Source organism: Bos grunniens, chromosome 3 (genome assembly GCF_055505025.1).
Source record: "Bos grunniens cultivar Pamir isolate PY7600 chromosome 3, Bosgru_T2T1.0, whole genome shotgun sequence".
Lineage (NCBI taxonomy): Eukaryota > Metazoa > Chordata > Mammalia > Artiodactyla > Bovidae > Bos > Bos grunniens.
In genome coordinates, this window is record NC_141167.1 from 83796511 (window position 1) to 83810440 (window position 13930).

Genomic DNA, 13930 nt, shown 5'->3' on the forward strand with positions numbered 1-13930 from the left:
AAATTCAGTGGAGAAAAGAGGCTGAGTAGCTTGGTTTACACGGGAGACCAATAAAACTTCAAGACAAGAAGTTTGCGCCACTTATGTAGGCCGCAGGCATCCTTCCATTCTCCTGAAGGAGAGGAGACACTGAGGCCTCCCCAGTCGGATCTTAGAAGCCCAGGCATAATTAGTAAGCATGGCGGGCTCCGCGCTCCAGATGGAGACTCAGCCAGAGTTTGAGAGAGCGACATGGGGAGACCAGTATTTTGAGGAACTGATCCCAATTCTTTATTTTCCATGGTCTACTTTTATATACTGAGATGTTATGCAAAAGTCACGTGGGGTCAGCAGTCCTGATTTTATCAAAGTCAGGTGCTTCATACAAATGTATACAGAGGTCTTAGGGGTGTTACATCATCTTCTGGCCAGGGGGCCTGCTGACAATTTATGACCCTCTCCTTGTGACAGCAGTCAGTCAACTAGGACACTTATTTCTCCAGGGGTGATTATTATTAAAACAGACTCCACCTTCTGAAGGTACCAGATAAAGTTACATTCCTATAGGGTGAGGGTGTAGTGGGTTTTAATTAAGGAAAGAATTTACTTAGCCTAAGGTCTAATGTGATTAATATCAAAGGTTAATACTTATTTCTTCTATATATTCATTAATGTGTGTAAGGGCAGGGGATGTGGAGACTTAGCAACAAACATTGGCTCAACAAATGAAAAACCCTTCACCAATACAATTTCTAATCAGCCCACTATACTTATACTAATAGTTTTCTAACTTTTCTAAGGAACCTGTTTTTAGAAGGTTTAAAGCATCTCGTGCCTCTCATGGTTGGGAGGCTGTGAGCAATCACATGTGGCCGGACAAGCCTGTCAGGCAGGCTAGAGAACCTTCAGAGGAGTTTGTAGGTTGAAACACTCCTGTTACGCCCAGGAATTATTATTAACTGGAGCTCTAAGTTAACTCCTTCTCCAAAAGAGGTGGTGGGGGACAGCCCCCCATAAAGTCAGAGGTGTAGGTGAGAGCACAAAGTAGTAAAGTAGGCAGACTCTGGTTATGGGGGTAGATGCTCGAGGATTTCCAGGGGGACTCCTGAGGCTTGATCCCGCCTTTGCATATGTCGAGCCTCCTTCCTCATGACCTTTGCCATGGGCGGAGTGCCTCACTCTGGCCCCCAACAGAATCTGTCTGCCTATGTAGGAAATATGGTTCAGGAAGGCCTCTTGGAGAAGGAAACGCCAACCCACTCCAGTGTTCTTGCCTGGGAAACTCCACAGACAGAGGAGCCTGGGGGGCTACAGTCCATAGGGTTACAAAGAGCCGGACAAGGCTTAGAGACTGAGCACAAGGAACATGGCCCCATACCTACCCCATTCCTTGTATGTATTGTGATTTGTCTTTCTAATGTTTCTTCTTATAATTATAACCAGTTATATGCCCATTTTCTTATTTTCACTTACAGAAAACATACCATGTATATTCTTTTCCACTTTTTAATTTTTCTTTGTTCACTAAATCACATCACTTGAAAATCCCTCTAAGCCTGCTTCATATAGCTTTTCATTATAATTTTTGTAAAATTGTATTAAAATGCATTTCAATCACTAAAATGTACCTCTCTTACATCACTTCTGTTGGACATCCAATAGTCACTTCAAAGTTTCAAACTTAATGTTTGCATTTGAGATGATTTTTTTGTCCCACAAAATTCCCAAGGACAAATTCAATTTTTGCATGTAATCTTTGTAAACATATAGACTGTTGGATAATTACTATTTCCTTCCTGCCATTCTGCATTGACTAAATTTCATTCTTTGTAATATTTTTATTCTTGGAATACGTTATTCATCCTATCACTACTATCCCAGTCCTCGACACTTCCATCTTGTATTATCTTCCTTGGTAGCTCATTGTTTTGGGGATTCTCCCTCCATTTCAGTCTAATTTACATTTGCTTATCAAACTATGATTTTTAGAATAGGCTTTCTTAAATTCATTGCATTCACAAACTATAATATCTCTTCACTATTTATTTCAACGTGTTAAAATATCACTCCTTGGATGCTAATGATCTTTCTTTTGGGGTTTTTCCTTAATTATGCCAATTATTGTCTATAATTTCTCACATCTTGATCACATACTATATGTTCACTTTGGCCTAATTTTGATTAAACTATTCCTATAAACTAAAATGCTCTCATCTGATAATCTAAATGGATCATATTTCATGATTCTCCTGTAACTGGTCTTGACCACATGCCTTTGAAGTTCAGTTACATTCCTCAATCACTAAGGTATCATGTAACTGCATAAAAATATTATGCTCATCTCTATAAATTATGAAATAGATTATGTGAAATATTGCTTTTCAAATACTTCACAAAAAAAAAGCTGTTATTAACACATAATTTCCTGAATAATTAAAATATATATTTCAGAAATACTTGAGTTATGTTTCATTGTAAAAATTTAAAATTATTTATATATTTTATGTTATTTTATTAATATGGATATTAAAGTCATTTTGCCTATTTCCAAGTAACTGTGGACTTTGAGATTCTGTTTTTAAAGGTGTACTGTTAATAGTTACTGTTATTAATATGAAAACAATTATCTTGCAAGACTGATGGATTCTTTTTCATCTTTATTTAGTGAAGAGTATGCTATATATTATGACTGAGAAATAAACAAAGATCAACTTCACTGGAAAATAGAACACAAAAGATCTGTATGCAGAAAACCATAAGACACTGATGACAGAAATCAAAGATGACACAAACAGGTGGAGATATAGACTATGTTCTTGGATTGAAAGAGTCAATACTATAAAAATGACTCTATTGCCCAAGGCAATCTACATATTCAGTGCAACCCTTATCAAATTACCAATGATATTTTTTTCACAGAACTAAAAGACAATTTATAATTTGTGTGGAAACACAAAAGATCTCATATAGCCAAAGCAATCTTGAGAACGAAAACAGAGCTGGAAGAATCAGGCTCCCTGACTTGGACTATACTACAGATCTGGAAAAACTAGACAGCTACATGTAAAAGAATAAAATTAGGACACTCCTTAACATCATACACAAATTAAACTCAAAACAGATTAAAGACCTAAATGTAAAACCAGACACTGTAAAACCCTTAGAGGAAAACATAGGCAGAACATTCTGTGACATTAATTTCATTGATATCATTTTTGATCCACCTTTTAGAGTAATGAAAATAAAAAATAAATGAATGGGAACTAATTAAACTTAAGATCTTTTACACAGCAAAGGAAACCATATATAAGATGAAAAGACACCCTCAGGATGGGAGACAATATTTGCAAGTGAAGGAACTGACAAAGGGTTAATCTCCAAAACACACAAGCAGCTCATAAAGCTCTCTCTCTAAAAAAAAAAAAAAAAAATCCAATAAAAATGTGTGGAAGACCTAAACAGATATTTCCCCAAAGAAGACATATAGATGGCCAAGAAACATGTGAAAAGATGCTCAACATCACTCAGAGAAATGTAAATCAAAACTGCATGAGGTATCATCTCACACTGTTCAGAATGGCCATCATCAAAAAATCTACAAACAATAAATACTAGAAAGGGTGTGGAGAAAAGGGAATCATCTTGCACTGCTTGTGGGAATGTAAACTAATACGATCACTATGGAGGACAGAATGGGGGTCCCTTAAAAACTAGTAATAAAACTACCATATGACCCAGAAATCCCATTACTGGGCATGTACCCTGATAAAACCATAATTCAGAAGGACACATGTACCCCAGTGTTGACTGCAGCACTATCTACAATAGCTAGGACGTGGAAGTCACCTAAATGTCCATCAACATATGAATGGATAAGCATGTGGTACATATATATAATAGAATATTACAGCCACAAAAAAGGAATGAAATTGGGTCATTTGTAGTAATGTGGATGAATCTAGAGTCTGTCATGCACAGTGAAATAAGTCACAAAGAGAAAAATATCATTTAGTAATGCACATAAATGGAATCTAGAAAAAATGGTCCTGGAGAAGGGAATGGCAACCCACTCCAGTATTCTTGCCTCCCCCTCCAAAAAAAAGGGGCTCAGGAGAAGGAAATGGCAACCCACTCCAGTACTCTTGCATGGAAAATCCCATGGATGGAGGAGCCTGGGAGGCTGCAGTCCATGGGGTCGCAAAGAGTCGGACACGACTGAGTGACTTCACTTGACTTCAACCTATTTTCAGGGCAGGAATAGAAATGCAGATGTAGAGACAGATTTGTGGACATGTTGTCGGCGGGGCGGGGAGTTGTGGAAAAGAGAGCGAGATGAATTGAGAAGCATTGACATATATATACAACAATGTGTATAAAATTGATACTATCATGTGTAAAATTACTTTTGTACCAACCTAATAGCTAGTGGGAAACTTCTGTATAGCACAGAGATCTTAGCTCAGGGCTCTGCAATGACTGGGGAAGGGGTAGTCAAGAGGGTCAAGGGGGTAGGGTGTATGTATATATATAGCTGATTCATGTTGATGGTAGAAACCAATTATTGCAAATAAATTATATTCCAATAAAAAAATCTTTTAAAATTAATCATAAAAATAGCTGTAAAATGAACCATTCTATTTCAGTTTTAAAAATAGCTGATAACCCTGCTATGCCTATTTTAAAGCATTCACTTATTTCAGCTTGGTGTTTTCATTATGCTCAGGAACTAGTCTTCTCCAGATTGCTTTTAAAGTGTTTGTGTTAACTACTGGACTAACAGGGACTCAAATCTTCATCATTATTTAATTTTTTGGTTGTATAGCTCTTTATTTGCTCTTCTTCAATAAATACCAATGAATTTTCTGTTTGAGTTAAGTTTTTCTAGCTATACTTATTGTTATCACTATGCAATAATGTTATTATGAAAAATATCAGTTTCTGGTTAAGAGAAAAATATTTAAATGCCGTTTATTCTATTGTATAGTGAATTTTTTGTATCTTGGCTTTTCCCCACTAGTATCAACAATAGATGGGTTTATTGACAAGTGTATTCAATCTTTGCTGCATCCGAATAATCTAAGGATATATAAAATAAATGCCAAAGGAGATTGATCAAGATGAGAAGTAATATTGGAGTTCAGTGTGACTTGAGGTCATCAGTAAAGAATTGTGGAGGACAGGACAAACTTAAGCTCAATTTTGAAGGAAGGATAATATTTAAGTAATTGGAAAAGGATGAGTATGACATTTCCAGTGAGCTAAATGACAGAGTAGGTAACTTTGGGAAGACAATAGGATAAAAGTTTAGGGAGTCTGAGGAACAGATTTTAATCCATGAATGCCAAGTGCAGGAGTCCAGACTCCTGATGCAAGCCTTCAAATCTGATCTTTCAGATGCTTACTAGTAATTTCAAATAATTAATATGTTGATATGATTTATGATGAATTTTAGTGGTAATAAACCAGTTAAGAATCAGGTGTGAAATGTGGAATGCCTGAACTAGGGTATATGCTAAATTCTTATTACAATTGCACATTCAGACCCCATCTTTAGCTTCTGCATTTACAATAAAAGTACAATCTTGCTGCATTTGTAAAAGAGTATTAATCAAAACTTCTTTTCCTTTCAGTGCAGTTATCTGTAACAGATGAACACCAAGACCTTAGTTCTATTACTTTAAAAAGGTCTTGACCACCTGATAAAATCCATTACAGAAAATTCCACTTGTAATGGATACCATGTTGCCTCTTCAAGACAGATAAAATGCAATAAATCTAAAATTCTCAACATAGTAATTATAACTCCAGAGAAATTCTCAGATTGGATAAAGTGACAAAGTAACTTCTTATTTCTGGACTCTGAACAAAGGAGAAAAAGTTAATTGACTAAAATGATAGAGTTTACCTTTAGAAGGAAAGCACATTAACCTATAAAGTCAGTCTATCCTATTGAAAATAAATGATTTTACCTCTGTATTTGTACTGTAGAAATCTCTTGTGGGAAAGAAACATCATTAAACCATGAATTGTGAGGTTTGACAAAATTCATCAGTAATGGTTAAATAGATCCACTTTCGTGGCATCCACCCGAATATTGCAGGCACACAATCATGTGTTTCTAGCTTAGAATAGTTGGAATGTCATTAGAAGCATATTACGTATATTTTAATAATTCACTCTCATCAGAGCAGCACAATGAACGCTAAGCAATAAGGGGGGAGGGTTGAGAAAATGAGTCAATAATTGTTACTGGAGTTGCTATCAGTCCCCTGCTCAAAACCCACCAATCCCTCCCTTGAACAGGAATTAACATGCATCTTTAAGTCGCAGGATCTGGACACAAAGAAAGGAAGCTATTGGAAGAGAAAAACCAAAACCAGATTGAACCAGCTGAAACCAAGATGGCAACAAATCTGACCTCGAACAGACCCCCAGTCTCATTCTACACTGATTCTACCTTAAATACTGCAGGACACACATATGCATGGCCATGACTGGAAGTCACAGAACAAAAAAGGATAGAAATGGGGCACCTAATTTCCAGGAAAGCTGTGCTTCTTTCCTAAAAAAGTAATGCACGTGCCTCCTCATCATTGGAGAAGGAAATGGCAACCCACTCCAGTATTTTGCCTGGAGAATCCCATGCACAGAGGAGCCCGGCAGGCTACAGTCCATGGGGTTGCAAAGAGTAGGACACAGCTTAGTGACTAAACTACCACCACCCTATCATTAGTCCCATTCCGCTCCCCATTGTCCCTACTTCTTAAAAGCAAATCTCTCTCACTATTAAGGCAAAAAGTTGATTTGTGGACTTATTTCCTGTTTTTCTATCCTCTGGCCATTGAATAAACCTTGTGGGGCTTCAATTTCAGCTTCAGTTTCATTTTTGGCTATGTGAACTCAAACAGACAAAAACACCTTCCTCACAGAGGCCGGGGAACTCCGCTGAGATAGGGGTCCATACAACCTAATTAGCTAACACGATATTTGCAACATATTAATGACTATGGAAATACATTATAGTTGTTTTGGACTACATACATATTTGAGCATATTTGTTTTATTATGGAGTGGTTTTACTTAAAAGTGTATTTCAATCTATTCAGTGCATATTGGCAAGTGAAAGGATCACTCCATTATAAACCGCAAAAGTTTACTTAGCCATTAAAAAGAATACATTTGAATCAGTTCTAATGAGGTGGATGAAACTGGAGCCTATTATACAAAGTGAAGTAAGCCAAAAAGAAAAACACCAATAGAGTATACTAATGCATATATATGGAATTTAGAAAGATGGTAAGGATAACCCTGTATACGAGACAGCAAAAGAGACACTGATGTATAGAACAGTCTTTTGGACTCTGTGGGAGAGGGAGAAGGTGGGATGATTTGGGAGAATGGCATTGAAACATGTATAATATCGTATATGAAACGAGTCACCAGTCCAGGTTCGATGCACGATACTGGATGCTTGGGGCTGGTGCACTGGGATGACCCAGAGGGATGGTATGGGGAAGGAGGAGGGAGGAGGGTTCAGGATGGGGAACACGTGTATACCTGAAGTGGATTCATGTTGATACATGAATATCGTAAAGTTAAAAAAAGAAAAAAGAAAAAAAAAAAACTACCTACACTACCAAGCTTTTCCTAATCAATATATAGCCCACATTCCAAGACTTGTTAACATAAGGTTTAATGTAAATATTGCATTTAAATTATCTGAAACTTACAGTTCAAAGAAGTATATGGTGAAAAAAAAAAAAATTGCTTACTAAACACACCAGGCCAGTTCATTATTAGTCACTCCTAGCCCCTAGCAAGCACCCAGTACTTGGTAAAGTGCTAAAAGTATATGTTGTTATTATTATTTTATCTAGCTTTCCACAGCTACAAAACGAGTTGAATAAATGTAAGCATTAGAATCACCGACTTCTCTGGTTTAAGAGATGAGCAAAAGTTGACTGCCTATAAATATGGAATATTTACTGTAGAAACAAATGAAGAAATACTTTGTGTTGAAAGTGAAACTAGAACTTTTGAGCGACTGTTAAGTAACGTTTGAGTAATTCTTAGGTAGGAGAGAAAAAGCTAAGCAAAATAGTAATGCTGTCACTTTTTAAGAATAGCTTCCCTTCTCCACTGAAGTAAGATCAGGGTGTGAAAAACTAGTTCATTCTCTATTTTACTGATGAGGCAGTGGAGACCACTAGAGGATATTTGAACTTTCAGCCCTTAGTACTGCACACATGAAGCTTGGAAATCACCACTGTGTCCTAACAAGTAAATACCAGGACAAATCAACAACCCTCTTAAATCCTTTAGAGCAGTGGTCCCCAATGTTTTTGGCACCAGGGACCAGTTTGCTGCTAAGTCACTTCAGTCGTGTCCGACTCTGTGAGACTCCATAGACGGCAGCCCACCAGGCTCCCCCATCCCTGGGATTCTCCAGGCAAGAACACTGGAGTGGGTTGCCATTTCCTTCTCCAATGCATCAAAGTGAAAAGTGAAAGTGAAATTGCTCAGTCGTGTCTGACTCTTAGGGACCCCATGGACTGCAGCCTACCAAGCTCCTCCGTCCATGGGATTCTCCAGGCAAGAGTACTGGAGTGGGGTGCCATTGCCTTCTGGTGGAAGACAATTTTCCACAGATGGGGTGGGATGTTTTCAGGATGATTCAAGTTCATTACATTTATTGTGCACTTTATTTCTGTTATTACTACATCAGCTCCACCTCAGATCATCAGGCATTAGATCCTAGAGGCTGGGGATCCCTGCTTTAGAGAAAAAAAGTCACAGGGCAAACTGCTGCCCCCTAAATGGAGTGAATACAGAAAATCACAACTTACTGGAGCAGAGACAGTATATCTGAAAGCTTGGCAGGAATCGCTGATGAGGAAAGGAAACATGAAATGCAACTGAACTGAAGGAGGCTCCAGGCAGACAAGTCAGAGGGTTTAAAACTCCTGGGGACCCAGTTCTAGCAGGTTCCCTAAACATTTTTGTGAGTTTTACTTCCAGGAGTTTGACTCGGTCCTCAGAATGAATATCAGAGAAAAATCTCTGTCTGGCAGGTAGAGGAGGAAAGAGCCATTTTGAAATCCTCCGGAGCACCCTGCTCTTAACAAGGGTTGCCTTCAGGAGAAACTAGCTGGCTAGAGCCTAATCTAATGAAGTTTTATCAAAGCAAGCTGATCTAGAGAAAGGTACATACAAAATTTCAGCTGGATCTAGCCATCCAATCCCACCTAAGTGGGATGGGTTAGTGCAGAGAAGCACATGTGAGGTTCAAAGGACAGGCTCACTCAAAGACTGCCTCCTACTCTTAGGACTGTAAAACGTTTCCTCTTCCTTGCACCTCACTAGTTCCTATAGGTCTATATAGAGCAGATCCTTGTACATCATGTCCAGCTATAAATATATATTAAAAGGCAAGAAAACACAGTTGGAAAAGAGTAAGCATCAGAACCAGACTCAGACATGGTACAGTTATTGGAATTATCAAGCCAGAGATTTAAAACAACTATGAGAAATGTGCTCTAATAGATAAACCAGACTAATAAAAGACCAGATAAGTAACGAAAGCAGGGAAGTAGACATTCTAAGAAAGAATTCTAAAGAAATGCTAGAGGGGGTCAAGAGCACTAACAGAAATGAAGAAACCAGAACTGAAAGAGACACATGTACCCCAATGTTCATCGCAGCACTGTTTATAATAGCCAGGACATGGAAGCAACCTAGATGTCCATCAGCAGATGAATGGATAAGAAAGCTGTGGTACATATACACAATGGAGTATTACTCAGCCATTAAAAAGAATACATTTGAATCAGTTCTAATGAGGTGGATGAAACTGGAACCTATTATACAGAGTGAAGTAAGCCAGAAAGAAAAACACCAATACTGTATACTAACACATATACATGGACTTTAGAAAGATGGTAACGATAAGCCTGTATACGAGACAGCAAAAGAGACACTGAAGTATAGAACAGTCTTTTGGACTCTGTGGGAGAGGGAGAGGGTGGGATGATTTGGGAGAATGGCATTGAAACATGTATAATATCATATATGAAACGAGTCGCCAGTCCAGATTCAATACACGATACTGGACGCTTGGGGCTGGTGCACTGGACGACCCAGAGGGATAGTATGGGGAGGGAGGAGGGAGGAGGGTTCAGGATGGGTAACACATGTATGCCTGTGGTGGATTCATTTTGATATATGGCAGAACCAATACAATATTGTAAAGTTTAAAAATAAAATAAAATTAAAAAAAAAAAGAAAAAAGAAAATGTCTTTGGTGCACTTATTAGTAGACTGGACACACCTGAGGCAAGCAACTGAATTGAAGATATCTCAGCAGAAACCTCCCAAACTGAAAGCAATCAGAAGAGAGAGAGGGGGGAAAAAAAAAAAAAGATTGAAAAGACAGTGCATAAAAATGGTGGGGCAACTGTTGCTGCTGCTAAGTCACTTCAGTCGTGTCCGACTCTGTGAGACCCCATAGATGGCAGCCCACCAGGCTCCCCCATCCCTGGGATTCTCCAGGCAAGAACACTGGAGTGGGTTGCCATTTCCTTCTCCAGTGCATGAAAGTGAAAAGTGAAAGTGAAGTCGCTCAGTCGTGTCCGACTCTTAGCGACCCCATGGACTGCAGCCCACCAGGCTCTTCCATCCATGGGATTTTCCAGGCAAGAATACTGGAGTGGGGTGCCATTGCATTCTTCAGTGGGGCAACTACAAAAGGTATAACGTAAGTGCTATAAAAATACCAGAAGGAGACTATTTGAGCTTGAAAATGATAGTTTTAGTCGCTCAGTCATGTCCCACTCTTTGCAACCCCATAGACTGTAGCCTTCCAGGCTCCTCTGTCCATGGAATTCTCCAGACAAGAATAGTGGAGTAGGTAGCCATTCCCTTCTCAACCCAGGGACTGAACCAGGGTCTCCTGCATTGCAGGCAGATTCTTTACTTTCTGAGTCACCAAAATTTAGGCCTCTTAATGCCAGCTCTGTTTTTTAATTCTACCCCACACATGTGATTCCCCACTAACTTGTTCCCTCAAATTGCTCCTCCTGGAATTTTCTTTGCAAATGCCTTGTCCTTCAATATACTAATATATACCCATCCACAACCAAAAGTACATCACACGGATTAAACTTTGCAGTGTATGCATCTGTGCTAAGTCGCTTCAGTCCTGTCAAACTCTGTGTGACCCCATGGACTATATAGCCCACCAGGCTCCTCTGTCTATGGGTTTCTCCAGGCAAGAATAATGGAGTGGGTTGCCATACCCTCCTCCAGGGATCTTCTGGACCCAGGGATCGAACCTATATTTCTTACTTCTAACCTGAATTGGCAGGCAGGTTCGTTACAAATGAGAGTTAAAAGGCTAACAAACAAAATATTTTATTTATTTTTTAAAGCATGAAAGTGGAAATCAATCTATGTGTTCATTTAGTTGCATAAAAAGAGAAGGCAATCAAAATGAACAAAAAGAAGAATTTGCTTAACATACACCGGATTTCTTGCTAACATCCCACTGGAAATTGAAATAGCAGCTTATTTCCTGTTCTTAGATATTTTTTAAAAAATTGTCACTTATACTTCCTGGAAAGTAATATTTACATTATTGCAAAGTAATTCAGCCATTCCCAGCTATGGATTTTGATTGCCACTATTATAATGACCATGAAAATAAAACAAATCTTGTCAAATTTTAGTTATAGAATAGCTGCCAGTTCCTATTATATCAGAAAGCATAAACTGTTCCCATAACTTTTGGCTTTGGGATGGATTAATTACTCAAAATGCATTTTACCTGAACTTGAGGAACATATGTTAGAGAAACATAGTATGTGGTTTGAGAAAAGGAGTGGTAGTGAGTAATGTTTCTTATTTCCAAAGTATTGCTTATTCCTGTGTTCCTGAAGGTAGTTTTATTTTCTGTAAGATTACACTGCCTTGCAAAAAGCACAGTCTTCTGAAAGGGCCATGAATTTTGGAAGTCACCTTTCAATACATGTAGTTGCTTAACGTATTTCAAGGTCATGCCTGTAAAATATTTATGAAAATAGCTCTCATATCACTGCCTTCTCAAGTCTCCTTTAAGTATAGATGTCTTAGGGGAGAAGAAAACATTTTCTTAATTAGAAAACTTTATGGGTTCTTGGATAACTGGCAGTCTTGGAGTCAAAGAGCATCTCAACTACTGTCCGTGAGTATCCTACTCAGAGCACGTTATTTTAGTTAATGAGGAAATTTTTAAATTCCAAGGGAAAAGATGTTTAATGAGCCCATCCTTGTTAATACCCCACAACAATTATTACTAGTTTTTCCTGAGAGCCTTGTACTAGGCCTTTTATGTATATTATGTGCAGGTTTTGTAACAGCCCTGCTAGGTAGATAAATAGATAGATATTAAATCCATTTGTAGATAAGGATAGTTAAACTTGATGATATTAACTTAACTTGATCAACCACAGGTCTGAGCATTTTATTAATGTCCTTAGGATAAGATTATGGAAAAGTGCTTCTACATAGGATCAGTATGGGTAGCTCCTTATAAAAATATATACAATGACAAGATATACAATTATTTTTCCCCCATGGTGCCTGGTTTACTCCTTCTGGCTAAGGCATTGAAACATTAAAAAAAAAAAAAATTACATAGTAAGAAGAAACCATTAACCCTTGAGCTTAAATATATATTTTTAGATCTCCTAAGAGAAAATCAGAGTCTGAGAGAAATAGGTGATACATGGATCTTTTGTGAAACAAATAAAAAGAATCCACAGTTCTGGAACCGTGTGTTCTCTCTGAGGTGCCCTAGTGATGTCCCAGAGTTGCCTGGGGGCAGGAAAGCAGATAAATAAACAAATGGTACCTGACAGAATGTGGCCCACTGGAGAAGGGAATGGCAAACCACTTCACTATTCTTGCCTTGAGAACCCCATGAACAGTATGAAAAGGCAAAAAAGATATGACATTGAAAGATGAACTCCCCTAGTCAGTATGTGCCCAATATGCTACTGGAGAAGAGTGGAGAAATAATTCCAGAAAGAATGCAGAGATGGAGCCAAAGGGCAAACAACACCCAGTTGTGGATGTGACTGGTGATAGAAGTAAAGTCCAATGCTGTAAAGAGCAATATTGCATAAGAACCTGGAATGTTATGTCCATGAATCAAGGCAAATTAGAAGTGATCAAACAGGAGATGGCAAGAGTGAACATTGATATTTTAGGAATCATGAACTAAAATGGACTGGAATGGGCAAATTTCATTCAGATTACCATTATATCGACTTCTGCGGGCAAGAGTCCCTTACAAGAAATGGAGTAGCCCTCATAGTCAACAAAAGAGTCCAAAATGTAGTACTTGGGTGCAATCTCAAAAGTGACAGAATGGAGAGAACAATATGGTGGAGGAGTAGGTGGATGTGGAGTACATCTCTCTCTATGGATAAATCAGGAATATACCTACAGACAGAAGTGCATGCAAAACACCAGCTGAGAATGGACAGGAGTACCTGACCAGTGGAAAAGAATATATAGAACCATGCAAAACTCGGTAGGGTGAAGGAACTAAGGGGAAAACCAGGAGTGTTAGTAGGATTGGACCTACCTTTGGTGGGTGGGGGAACTGAAGCAGGGGCCCAATCCCCATATCAGGGCAATTGTCTAAGTCAGGAGAGAAACATTTAAGGCTGAGAGTGAAACAACTGATCAGTGGCAGCATAAATGGCACGAGAATCAGACAGTCCTTGTCACAGCCATACATACCCCAGGCAGCAATGCTGGTCTCCTAGAAGGTGCAGCGGCTGGGAGCTGGAGTTTAGGGATTGTGGAGCAATCCCAGGGTGAGGGCTGCTGTTGACTGTGGAGAGACAGATTGAGGGAATGGGAGGGAGGAGATCTGGGTAGGAAATGCCAGTGGAGCAAAGCCAGGCAA